The sequence below is a fragment of the Clarias gariepinus genome, chromosome 16 (assembly GCF_024256425.1).
Source record: "Clarias gariepinus isolate MV-2021 ecotype Netherlands chromosome 16, CGAR_prim_01v2, whole genome shotgun sequence".
NCBI classification, from domain to species: Eukaryota; Metazoa; Chordata; class Actinopteri; order Siluriformes; family Clariidae; genus Clarias; species Clarias gariepinus.
The window spans coordinates 253668-266514 of NC_071115.1; positions in this window are offsets into that span (position 1 = coordinate 253668).

Below are 12847 nucleotides of genomic sequence, written 5' to 3' on the forward strand. Positions count from 1 at the left end.
ATGGAGCAACTTCCTCTTCCAAAACAGCAGATGGCGCTATCGGTCAATTTACTCTATTCTCCGGAGACCTCAAACAACGTGTTTATATGGTTTACCCTTATGTCCCAAAGGAATATGAGTGGGGGACAGTTTTGAGGTGTCCATTATATATCCAGACAGCCAGACATATTAACACTCCACTATCTTTAGGATAGAGCCCTGTAGGGGAATACAGTTATATCAAACCACAGCTGCATTTTAATTAACTATTGAATTATTAACTATAATTAGTGATCATATCTACATTTAAATAATCTGTGTCTGTAGTATAATCATACATTGTAGACAGCTGTTGCAGCGCGAGGTGTAGATACAGTAAGATGCAGGAATCATTGTATTAGACTGCATGAAATTTATGAAACTTTTTACAATCTGGTTTGTAATAGAATTCTGTCTGTAATTCAGTATGTTTACTGTTCATTTATAGCTTTTTTACCCCTTATAACTTTGTTAAAGATTATTTAAATGTAGATATGATCACTAATTATAAAAGATTTTGATGCATCATGTCGCATACGTCTGGTATGGATATAAAAAGCCAAACATGATGGCAGTTCTTTCGGCCTTCAATAGTTAATTAAAATGCAGCTGTGGTTTGATATAACTGTATTATTCCCCTACAGGGCTCTATCCTAAAGATAGTGGAGTGTTAATACGTCTGGCTGTCTGGATATATAATGGACACCTCAAAACTGTTCCCCACTCATATTCCTCCGGGACATAAGGGTAAACCATATAAACACGTTGTTTAAGGTCTCGGGAAAATAGAGTAAATTGACCGATAGCGCCATCTGCTGTTTTGGAAGAGGAAGTTGCTCCATTGCATTTGTGAGAAAATAGGTTGGGCGCATGTGTGAGAAAGTCGAATTTATTTCTTTGCAAATCGGATTGTGTTTGTTTGTTAAATTTTGGCACATAATTAACTCCATAGCCTACCTAGTGAGCTTCGGAATGAGTGAGGAGCGATATTTATTTGGGCACACGCCCATCACAGGCGCACGCCGTGACAATATACTACACATATACATACACACATATATACACACACACACACACACATACCTATATACACACATACCTATATACACACACACACACACACACATACCTATATACACACATATATACACACACACACACACACATACCTATATACACACATACCTATATACACACACACACACACACACACACACATACCTATATACACACATCTATACACACACACACACACATACATTTTCCTTCTGGCTCTCCCTTTTTAGTTATGATGTCATAGTTAGTCCTGCCGGAGTCTTTGCTTGCACTCTGCACTAAATATACATTCACTTTTTACATTGTTCGACTGTGACCATACCTAACTGTTATTTCTCCATCTCTTTGCTCTCTCCTCTTTCTCTCTCTCCCTCTCTCCTTGTTCCTCTACCTATCTCTCTGTCGAGCTATACATGTCGCTCCTGAGCTGCCAGTGATCCAGACCCCCTCTGCCCGCTGGACCTCTCTAACTCATCCTGGAGTCCTGCTTCGGGTTGGAGATCTTATCACATGGATGCCCCCGTGTGGTCTGCCTGGAATGCGTGTGGTGCCTGGGGTTGGTTCCACTCTTCCATGAAGGTGGTCCTGTCCTCGACTGATACAGACAGCTGTTCTCTGAGGACCTGTGACTTCAGTCGCTCAATAGTTCAGGACTGAAATTTTTCACAGTCTACCTGAGCCTCCAGGAACAAACTGGACTTTAATCTTACACATCTCCTCTTATATTGAACTTCCAGTCTCGCATATTATTATGCACATCAATCCCTGCTATCTGTTTTAACCCAGATGAGGATGGGTTCCCTGTTGAGTCTGGTTCCTCTCAAGGTTTCTTCCTATTACCATCTCAGGGAGTTTTTCCTTGCCACTCTCGCCGTCGTCCTAGGCTTGCTCATCAGGGACAATCAGGGACAATCATATCATTTTGATTCATACACATTAACATTTCATACAAACTTAGTTCTTTTGATTGTGTAAAGCTGCTTTGTGATGATGTAAATCGTTAAAAGCGCTATACAAATAAAATTGAATTGAATTGAATTGAACATACCTATATACACACATCTATACACACACACACACACACACACATACCTATATACACACATCTATACACACACACACACACACACATACCTATATACACACATCTATACACACACACACACACACACATACCTATATACACACATCTATACACACACACACACACACATACACACACACACACAATACTAATCGGAAAATCATTCAGTAATCAATCTGTTAAAAGTTCACAAACTGAGGTGGGTGGGGGCTGGGGGGGTGTACAGACTTTAGACTTCAGGAAGAGGCTTTAAATAAAAACCCCGACAGGACCTCGGTGCCACCCACACACACACACACACACACACACACACACACACACACACAGCACATGTTTATGCCATTACACTGATGAGTTTCTCCCTCACACTAGTGTATCTCAGGTGTTATGTAAGATGTTGTGCACACGGTGAGATCTCCTCCACACACAGCATGCGTTTCTAAATAACTCCTGAGTGTTACTAACGACTAAAGACCTTCCTGTTTGTTTGGAGTCAGACAGTCTAAAGTCCAGGACAATCTGTGACCTGAAGAAGGAATAATAGCGGAATAATATATTTATTCAAACAAGAGAGAAACATTTAGATGTTTTATTACCATTTATATCTAACTTCATTCCACACAAAAAAGCCAGAAATCTATATCCACTTTGTACAGCTGTTTTTCTTATTGTTCTATATTTCTTTATATATTTTTCTATATTGTGTATTTTTGTCATATTTTATTTTATTCTTTCCTAGTTAAATTTACCTTCTATTTTATTTTTCATATTTATGTCCTATTCATAGTCTTTTATTTTAAGGTCACTGCCGGTCGTGTAAGCATTTCACTGCATATCGTACTGTGTGTGACTGTGTGTGTGACTAATAGAATTAGAATTAGAATTTGAGATCAACTGATACTATACATTATTATTTATAATAATAATAATAATAATAATAATAATTTATATTGGTAATTGGTGGGGTCAGACGGAGGAGTCACATGATGCAGTTGAATTCTGATTGGGCTGTTAGTGCCATTATTAGTGCAGGCTTACGGTGTGTGTGAACCCCTAATAATTGGCCTGTTTAGAAAAAATTTACCAACTAATAAATAAATAAATAAACACATCCTCAAACATTCAGTGATTTTATTTTAAGGCTTTACTTAACATGTTACTGACAGATTTTGTAAATTTTATTTAAACCCCACAAACATATAAATGATATAAATAAAAGAAAGACTTTTGTCTAAACACCAGTTAATGAGTTTCTCTTTCAGAAAGTGTTCGCATTGCTTTGCCGTAGACCGTTCAGTGTTTAATGTGTCATATTTTGCATTGTGATTGCATTTTAACAGAAAATGTCAACTAAGTGCATTGTTGTTGCATCTTGTGAAAACAGGAGGGAATAAAGAGAAGATTTCCAACAAATGATGTCATCATTAGTACAGTCAGGAAAAATGTCAGTAAAATATCAGAGTTTAGTTTTGAACATTGCTTTAATGGGTTGTAATGATATTTAACTGGGATGTAATGGCCTGTGGTGGTGTTTAACAGTGTTATATAAAGATAAAAGCCATTAGGTTCCAGCAGCTCTGATTGTTACTCAGGGAAATCTGCAGACGTCGTTCCATTACAGAGGAGGAGGAGAGAATAAAGTCTATAATAATAATAATAATAATAATAATAATGATAATAATAATAAAGGGTTCACACCTCACTTATGAAGACTTTTACAAGCATTAAACACTGAGCACTAAGTGTGTGTGTGTGTGTGTGTGTGTGTGTGTGTGTGTGTGTGTGTGTGTGAGGTGGGTATGAGATATGTATGACGTGTGTGTGGGGGTTGTGTGAGGTCACACGCACCTCACACACACAGACAGACACACACACACACACACACACACACACACACACACATGCTTTTAAAACAATCCACCATCACAACAGCATCTGGTTCAGCGGGGTCAGATCAGAGGCATATGAGTACAGAGAGAGACTAATGAAAGATGTGTGTGTGTGTGTGTGTGTGTGTGTGTGTGTGTGTGTGTGTGTGTGTGTGTGAAGGAAACATCAGTTCAGATTAAAACATCTTTAAGCGTCTTTTGTCCCTGGTGTAATAGGTGATGTGATCTGATATTAACAAATATATTGTATTTTAATATATGTAAATATATGTAATATAATGTCTAAAATATTCTGATCTGTCGTGTCTTTGTTGAAAACACTGATTGAACATTTAAAGTGGTGGTGAAAAAGTGAACCCTTGGAATTAAGAACTGTAATAACCTCAACCAGGCACTTCCTGTAGCTGTGGCTCAGACCTGCAGATGGTTCCGGAAGAATTTTAGCCCGTTCTACCTGGCAGAACTGCTTTAGCTCCGCCATGTTCTCTAGACGTCTCATGTGTCTGTCTCTCTTCAAGTCTCTCTATAGAGTTGCGTTCTGGGCTCTGATCCGGCACTCCACAAGGAGGATTTTGTTTTTCTGAAGCCATTCTGTTGTGGACTTGCTCTGGTGTTAATCTCACATTATCCTGAGACTCTTGGGAATTTATTCTCCTAGTTAGTCAGATACTGTAACACCCACTTATATAACATCCTCATCCTCAGTCTCCTGCCTCGAGTCTATTCAGACCTGGATAAAGTTCTTCTAGTCGGCACCCTCATCAAGTCCATCAGTCTCCTATAACCAGTTCTCTGGCTTAAGCATTGCCTGATCCTCCTCAGTGCCTAACAGAGCCAAAAAATGTACTCAAGTAAAAGTAGCTGTATTTCAAAATAAATTTACTCAGGTAGAAGTAAAAAGTGCGGAACATGCTTTGTATATGATGCCAGGGATGTCGGCTGAAGACTTTTTCCCACAATCCCGCCTGACTACATGTGGTTATTGTTATTGTGTCTGATTGGTGAAACAGAGTCATGTGATTATTGTTGCTGCGTCTGATTGGTGAAACAGTCATGCGGTAGATCCAGCAGTGTAGGCATGTGTAGAATAAATGGTTATATTAAGTAATATTTTAATGTTGAAATTTTATATTTTGCTTTCTGTACTGCAGATTTGTGACGATGTCTGTTATAAAAATTTTATCAGCCAAAACACAGTACTGGTGGTGCTGATTTTATTTTTTTATCTTATACATATAATACAGAAAAAAAAAATTGTGTGCTAAAGAAGCTACTGCTAAAGTTTAGGCAACATGTGAACAATCTTGCTTCACTAAACATTTTAAGATCTTAATTTTTACATTTTTTTTTTTTTACCTTCATCCATTTTGGTAAGATGATTTTTCAGTGTTATACTGTCTCGTTTCAAACAATAATCATTAAAAATCATTCAAATATTAAAATTTGTTTATGAGTATTGACAGTAAAATTGGTGTAAGCTTCTAGAGGTGTCTGACCTGTAAAAATAGTTTTTTCGATCAAGACAAAAAAATCTGCAGTATCCGTAACCAAGTCAAATTCATGTTACAATATCATAATTTATCATTTTAAAATAATAAATTTTTTTAGGTTTATGTCTTTTCATGTGAAATCCAAATTGGACAAGTTTATTCTGAATGACTAAAATTAAAAATGTTAATTTAAATTTTAATTTTAAAAACACAAATCCATGAAAGGGCATGACATTGAAAATTCCAGAGTAAATTACCTGCTGTTTTTCAAACTCGGAGGTCCTCTGAGAAATCTAATCCCGTCCGAATGCGAATGTCTGTGATTGCCGATTTCTTTTTCCCCAAAACGCGTTTTCTTTTGTGTTTTGGTCAACGTGAACCACCGTACTATCACTAGCGCACCGGTATTCAAGTTTGCGCACCAGTAATGGATGTAGATGTGGACATGTGATCTTGTGCAACGCCCACATGTAAAACACAGACACTCCTACCTCCGTAATAAACACGGAGATGTTAGTCCCGTCCGAATGCGTACATGAAATGACAGACGTCATCTGAAAAATTTTTTAACTCAAACGTCATTTGGAAAACTAGTCCCATCCGAATAGGACTTAAGTCAGCAAACCAAGTTTCTATGGGGCATTCTGGACCCCATTTTGTCTCAGGGCTATTTTCGACTGTATTGGACTGTGAGCTCTGTTTTGTTGAGGATTTATGAAATTAGGATTATTCACGATCAGGACGGCTTTACAGCACAGACGTTTTCTATGCCAGGACGCACAAGCACACATCTAACACACTTTTATACTCAGCCCCTACAACAACACTCAAAGTCAATCTCCGTCCTGCTGTAAAGGCGGGACAGTCGGCAAGACAGTGGACAAGAAAGTGGGTGGGACAGTGGGCGGGCAGTGGGTTAGACAGTGGGCGAGACAGTGGGTGAGACAGTGGGCGAGACAATATGCCAAGGTTGAACCAGGAATGAAAAACTTAAGACAGTGCGCATGCATGTGGCCCCTTACACCATTGACCAGACGGAGGAGGAAATTTAACGCTTTATCACATCCTGTTCACCTCCAGAGGAGCAAATACAGGAAACGAAACACATAAACAGGAACACTGTATTTGGATTTATTACAGAGCGCTAAAGCAGCATGGGGGCTCCTCAGAGGACAGTCCTGTCTCCTTTCTCTTCACCCTATGCACAGGTGACGTGTGCATGTTGGGTGTGGTCAGGCAGGTGGCCCCTCAGGGTATCTGTCAGTGGTGGACTTTATTATCTGGGGTCAACATGAAGAAAAAAGGGCCAAATCAATGACCCTGCCACTCCTCCTGGGAATTCATTTATACAATAAACACAAGGGAGTCAGAAACTTTAAACCTTTAATCACAATGGCTTTCTATTTCTATTAGTTTAGAATAAACTCACCATACGAAACATTTAGACCCAGAGCCAAGCTGGCCGAAGCAGATCCTGAGGAAGAACAATGGACATGAGCTGAAGCGGCGACAACGAGGCGTCATGAGCCGGCGTCAGGAACGGGCTGAGAGCTCATGCACACTGCACGGCCCTGCCTAGCATCCTGCTCGCCAACGTCCAGTCGTTTATGGTTGTATGCTGTGTATTGGTGTATTTGATTTACACAGTGCTGATCAGAGGAACTCATTCAGGAGATCCTTTACTCCAGCAGCATTAAACTCGACTGTTCTTCTCTGTAAGAACTGAACCTGCTCACAATCATGACCCCTATATGTTCCTGACAGTGAAATATGTTCTACATTCATGTGCACTATTCACTCTATAATCACTGCACTGTATCACTGCAAGCTTACACTGAGTCTCACACTCAACCCTCAGCTACCATCATACACAATGTTGATCATTCTGTTTCAGGTCAGGTTCACTCCGTTGTTCAAGAGATAAAAACCGCAGTCCTTACATTTGTGTGTTTTTATTGGATCCCAAATTTTCCTGTAATTGTGTTGATACTGATTACTTTCATTTTTAAACAGTAAGAAACTGGGGCCATGTATTGTGACATATTGGGCCAAAACCTCCTTCCCTCAGTCAGAGCATTAAAGATGGGTCGTGGCATGGTCTTCCAACATGACAATGACCCAAAGCACACAGCCAGGAACACCAAGGAGTGGCTCCGTAAGAAGCATATGGACTATTCAAAAGCAAAATAACTGGTCTGTGAGGGTCAGAAATCTGACTGATAAGCAAGTGATCAAATACTTATTAAACACAGTAATTCACAAATAAATTGTTAAAAAATCATACAATGTGATTTCTTTTTAGATTCTGTTTCTCACAGTGGAAATACACCTATGCTGAAAATTGTAGACCCTCCATGATTTCTAAGTAAGAGAACTTACAAAATCACAGGGTGATCCAATACTTATTCACCTCACTGTAACTCGAGATATTGCACATCACTACCATGGTGTACTTGATGTGTGTGTTTGTTTGTTTGTTCATTTGCTCGTGCGTCTGTGGTCAGGTCTCCCTCGAACCACTCACACACACCTCGTAAACTACACTGCGCTACCCACAAAAGCACCTGGGCTGGAGGGCAGTCAATGGACCCCATGTCCCTGAGGAAGAACATGAACCTGCTTGAACCTGCAATCTGCCCGCCTCGTGCTACCTGCTCCATGCATATCACCTTGACTGATCAGTCTGCTTCACCGTGACCCAGAGGACTCTGTTCTGACTGACCTACGACCCTTGGACCCGCCCCGTTCACAAACCCCCCACCCAAACCACTGTTCTTCTACAGAGTGTAATTCTCCTTATAATGGTACTGAGTGTTGTGTTGAATAAAGACTGTTCATGCCTGTGTAATCTAGTTCCTGTGTTTTCTCTCTGTGTGTCAGAGCTGTTACAATAATGTATGTACTGTATGTACTGTATTTACTGTATGTACTGAATGTACTGTATGTACTGTATTTACTGTATGTGCTGTATGTACTGAAAGTACTGTATGTACTGTATTTACTGCATGTACTGAATGTACTGTATTTACTGTATTTACTGTATTTGCTGTATGTACTGTATGTGCTGTATGTACTGTATGTACTGTATTTGCTGTATTTGCTGTATGTACTGTATTTGCTGTATTTACTGTATGTACTGTATGTGCTGTATGTACTGTATGTACTGTATTTGCTGTATTTGCTGTATGTACTGTATTTGCTGTATTTACTGTATTTACTGTATTTGCTGTATGTACTGTATTTACTGTATTTACTGTACGTACTGTATTTGCTGTATGTACTGTATTTGCTGTATTTACTGTATTTACTGTATGTACTGTATTTGCTGTATGTACTGTATTTACTGTATGTACTGTATTTGCTGTATGTACTGTATTTACTGTATGTACTGTATTTGCTGTATGTACTGTGTGTACTGTATTTACTGTATGTACTGTATTTGCGGTATGTACTGTATGTACTGTATTTGCTGTATGTACTGTATTTACTGTATGTACTGTGTGTACTGTATTTACTGTATGTACTGTATTTGCGGTATGTACTGTATTTGCTGTATTTGCTGTATGTACTGTATTTACTGTATGTACTGTGTGTACTGTATCTACTGTATTTACTGTATGTACTGTATTTACTGTATGTGCTGTATTTACTGTATTTACTGTATTTGCTGTATGTACTGTATTTGCTGTATTTGCTGTATGTACTGTATTTACTGTATGTACTGTATTTGCTGTATTTACTGTATATTACTGTATGTATTGTATTTACTGTACGTACTGTATTTGCTGTATGTACTGTATTTGCTGTATTTACTGTATGTACTGTATTTGCTGTATGTACTGTATTTACTGTATGTACTGTATTTGCTGTATTTGCTGTATGTACTGTATTTACTGTATTTACTGTATGTACTGTATGTACTGTATTTGCTGTATTTACTGTATTTACTGTATGTACTGTATTTGCTGTATTTGCTGTATGTACTGTATTTACTGTATGTACTGTATTTGCTGTATTTGCTGTATGTACTGTATTTACTGTATGTACTGTATTTGCTGTATTTGCTGTATGTACTGTATTTACTGTATGTACTGTGTGTACTGTATTTACTGTATGTACTGTATTTGCTGTATTTGCTGTATGTACTGTATTTACTGTATTTGCTGTATGTACTGTATGTACTGTATTTGCTGTATGTACTGTATTTACTGTATGTACTGTATTTGCTGTATTTGCTGTATGTACTGTAATTACTGTATGTACTGTGTGTACTGTATTTACTGTATGTACTGTATTTGCTGTATGTACTGTATTTGCTGTATGTACTGTGTGTACTGTATGTACTGTATTTACTGCATGTACTGAATGTACTGTATTTACTGTATGTACTGTATGTACTGAATGTACTGTATTTACTGTATGTACTGTATTTACTGCATGTACTGAATGTACTGTATTTACTGTATGTACTGAATGTACTGTATTTACTGTATTTGCTGTATGTACTGTATGTACTGTATTTGCTGTATTTACTGTATTTTACTGTATTTGCTGTATGTACTGTATTTACTGTATTTGCTGTATTTACTGTATGTACTGTATGTACTGTATTTGCTGTATTTACTGTATTTACTGTATTTGCTGTATTTACTGTATTTTACTGTATTTGCTGTATGTACTGTATTTACTGTATGTACTGTATTTGCTGTATGTACTGTATTTGCTGTATTTACTGTATGTACTGTATTCGCTGTATGTACTGTATTTACTGTATGTACTGTATTTGCTGTATTTACTGTATGTACTGTATGTACTGTATTTGCTGTATTTACTGTATTTACTGTATTTGCTGTATTTACTGTATTTTACTGTATTTGCTGTATGTACTGTATTTACTGTATGTACTGTATTTGCTGTATGTACTGTATTTGCTGTATTTACTGTATGTACTGTATTTGCTGTATGTACTGTATTTACTGTATGTACTGTATTTGCTGTATTTACTGTATTTACTGTATTTGCTGTATGTACTGTATTTACTGTATTTACTGTATTTGCTGTATGTACTGTATTTACTGTATTTGCTGTATGTACTGTATTTGCTGTATTTGCTGTATGTACTGTATTTACTGTATGTACTGTATTTGCTGTATGTACTGTATGTACTGTATTTGCTGTATGTACTGTATGTACTGTATTTGCTGTATGTACTGTATTTGCTGTATGTACTGTATTTTACTGTATTTGCTGTATTTGCTGTATGTACTGTATTTACTGTATGTACTGTATTTGCTGTATGTACTGTATTTACTGTATTTACTGTATTTGCTGTATGTACTGTATGTACTGTATTTACTGTATGTACTGTATTTACTGTATGTACTGTATTTGCTGTATTTGCTGTATGTACTGTGTGTACTGTGTGTACTGTATGTAGCAGTGATGCAGCGTGAGAGAGCAGAGAGGGGAAACAGCCTGCTGTTAGTGTTACACACTGATAGACCTGATTTATGTAAGACATTCTTGAAGTGATGCTGCTTTGAAGTGAGTGCATAACCCTTTAAAAACTGTGTGTGTGTGTGTGTGTGTGTGTGTGTGTGTGTGTGTGTGAGCACGGTATCTATGGTTCTTTCCAGTGTAAAACCCCACACTTCACTGAAATGTGAGACCACAACAATAGAAAGTTTTTGTGGCTGCCTGCCTGAGCGTTGGTATATATATATATACAGTGTGTGTGTGTGTGTGTGTGTGTGTGTGTGTGTGAATAACCTCTGGTGGTATATCCCAGCCGAGGCGTTGAGGAGGAGGCAGAGAGCGCTGCATTTCACCTCGACAGTTTCCGTCTGTGTCATAACCTACGGGGGGTGGGGGGGAGAGGGGGGTTGTGTGGGGGGGGTTATATGTTTATTATACACACCCTATATATATCTATACCTGTAGAAATATACCTCAGCACTCTATAATCTATATCTCTGTACAACATTATTTGGTTCCCTTTGTTCCCTGATATAAACATCACACCGTGTGTGTGTGTGTGTGTGTGTGTGTGTGTGTGTGTGTGTGTGTGTGTGCGTGTGTGTATAACATGCAGAAGTATGTTAAAAGAGAACTGAACATAGCATGCTGTACAGCTCATGGCATTATTTAGCTTTTACAAAAAAAAACTCTATTTAAGCTACACTTTAAGGACAAAAGTATTTTTTCATTAATTATTGAATCCAGGTGTTTCAATCAGGTCCCTCATTCCCAGTGAAGGGCGATCTTGGACATCTTGGACAATGCTATGCTTCCAACTTTGTGAGAAAGTTTGAGGAAGGCACATTTCTACTCCAACATGACGACGTGTCCCAGTGCACAAAGCTATAAATACATGGTTGGATAAGTTTGGTGTAGAAGAACTCGACCAGCCTGAGCACGGAGCCCTGACTCCATACTGAAGTGGAGGTATTTGACATCACAGGTTTGGGCCAAATACACCTCCTGGCCAACGTAAAAGTCGCAGGTTGAATAATTGTCCTGCATCGAGCAAGGACAACAACTAGAAACTTGGTTAAGATCTGCAGAACACATTATTAAACTCTGAAGAACAGAGCTCAAACATCAACCACACAGAAGAAATGTGGTGAGAACAACATCCTGAATGAGCATGATGGGTAATCACTTTACAAAAATGTATTTCACGCCTGGAAACAAAAAATGTCCAGTAGAAACCAGAGCACTGTTGAATAGTGAAAATAAAAGCATTTCCACACGCACACACACACACACACGCACGCACGCACACACACACACACACACACACACAATGTGTCCATAAGAAAACCACTTAGTGAGACTCATCAGGAAAAGCCTCCAGTTTGTTAGGGAGCCTAAAGACTGGACTTTAGAGTGATGGGAAAAGGTCATGTGACCTGATGAGTCCAGAGTGAGCCTATTCCCGTACGACGGCTGCATCGTTTCATGCGCTTCCCTTCTTACCCTTCCCTTCATTTTATTGCCCCATAACGTTACTGAGTCTCGACCTGAGTAACTGATCAACCCCAGATCATAACACTGTCTCCAGAGGCTTGTACAGTGGACACTATGCATGATGGGAGACATGAAGTCAGCTGACCACCTGAATGTACTGATTCACCAGGTTAACACATCCATGGAGTTTTTCTTCCTTGATGGAGTGAACATCTTCCAGGAGTGAGAGAGTGTCTCTGGGAGGATGAGGGCACCACAGTGTGCTGTAGTCTGAGCTAAAGGGACTGAACAAAATCTTTGAGTGTCTCACTGTTTGGCCATGTAGTATAGTTATGATAATT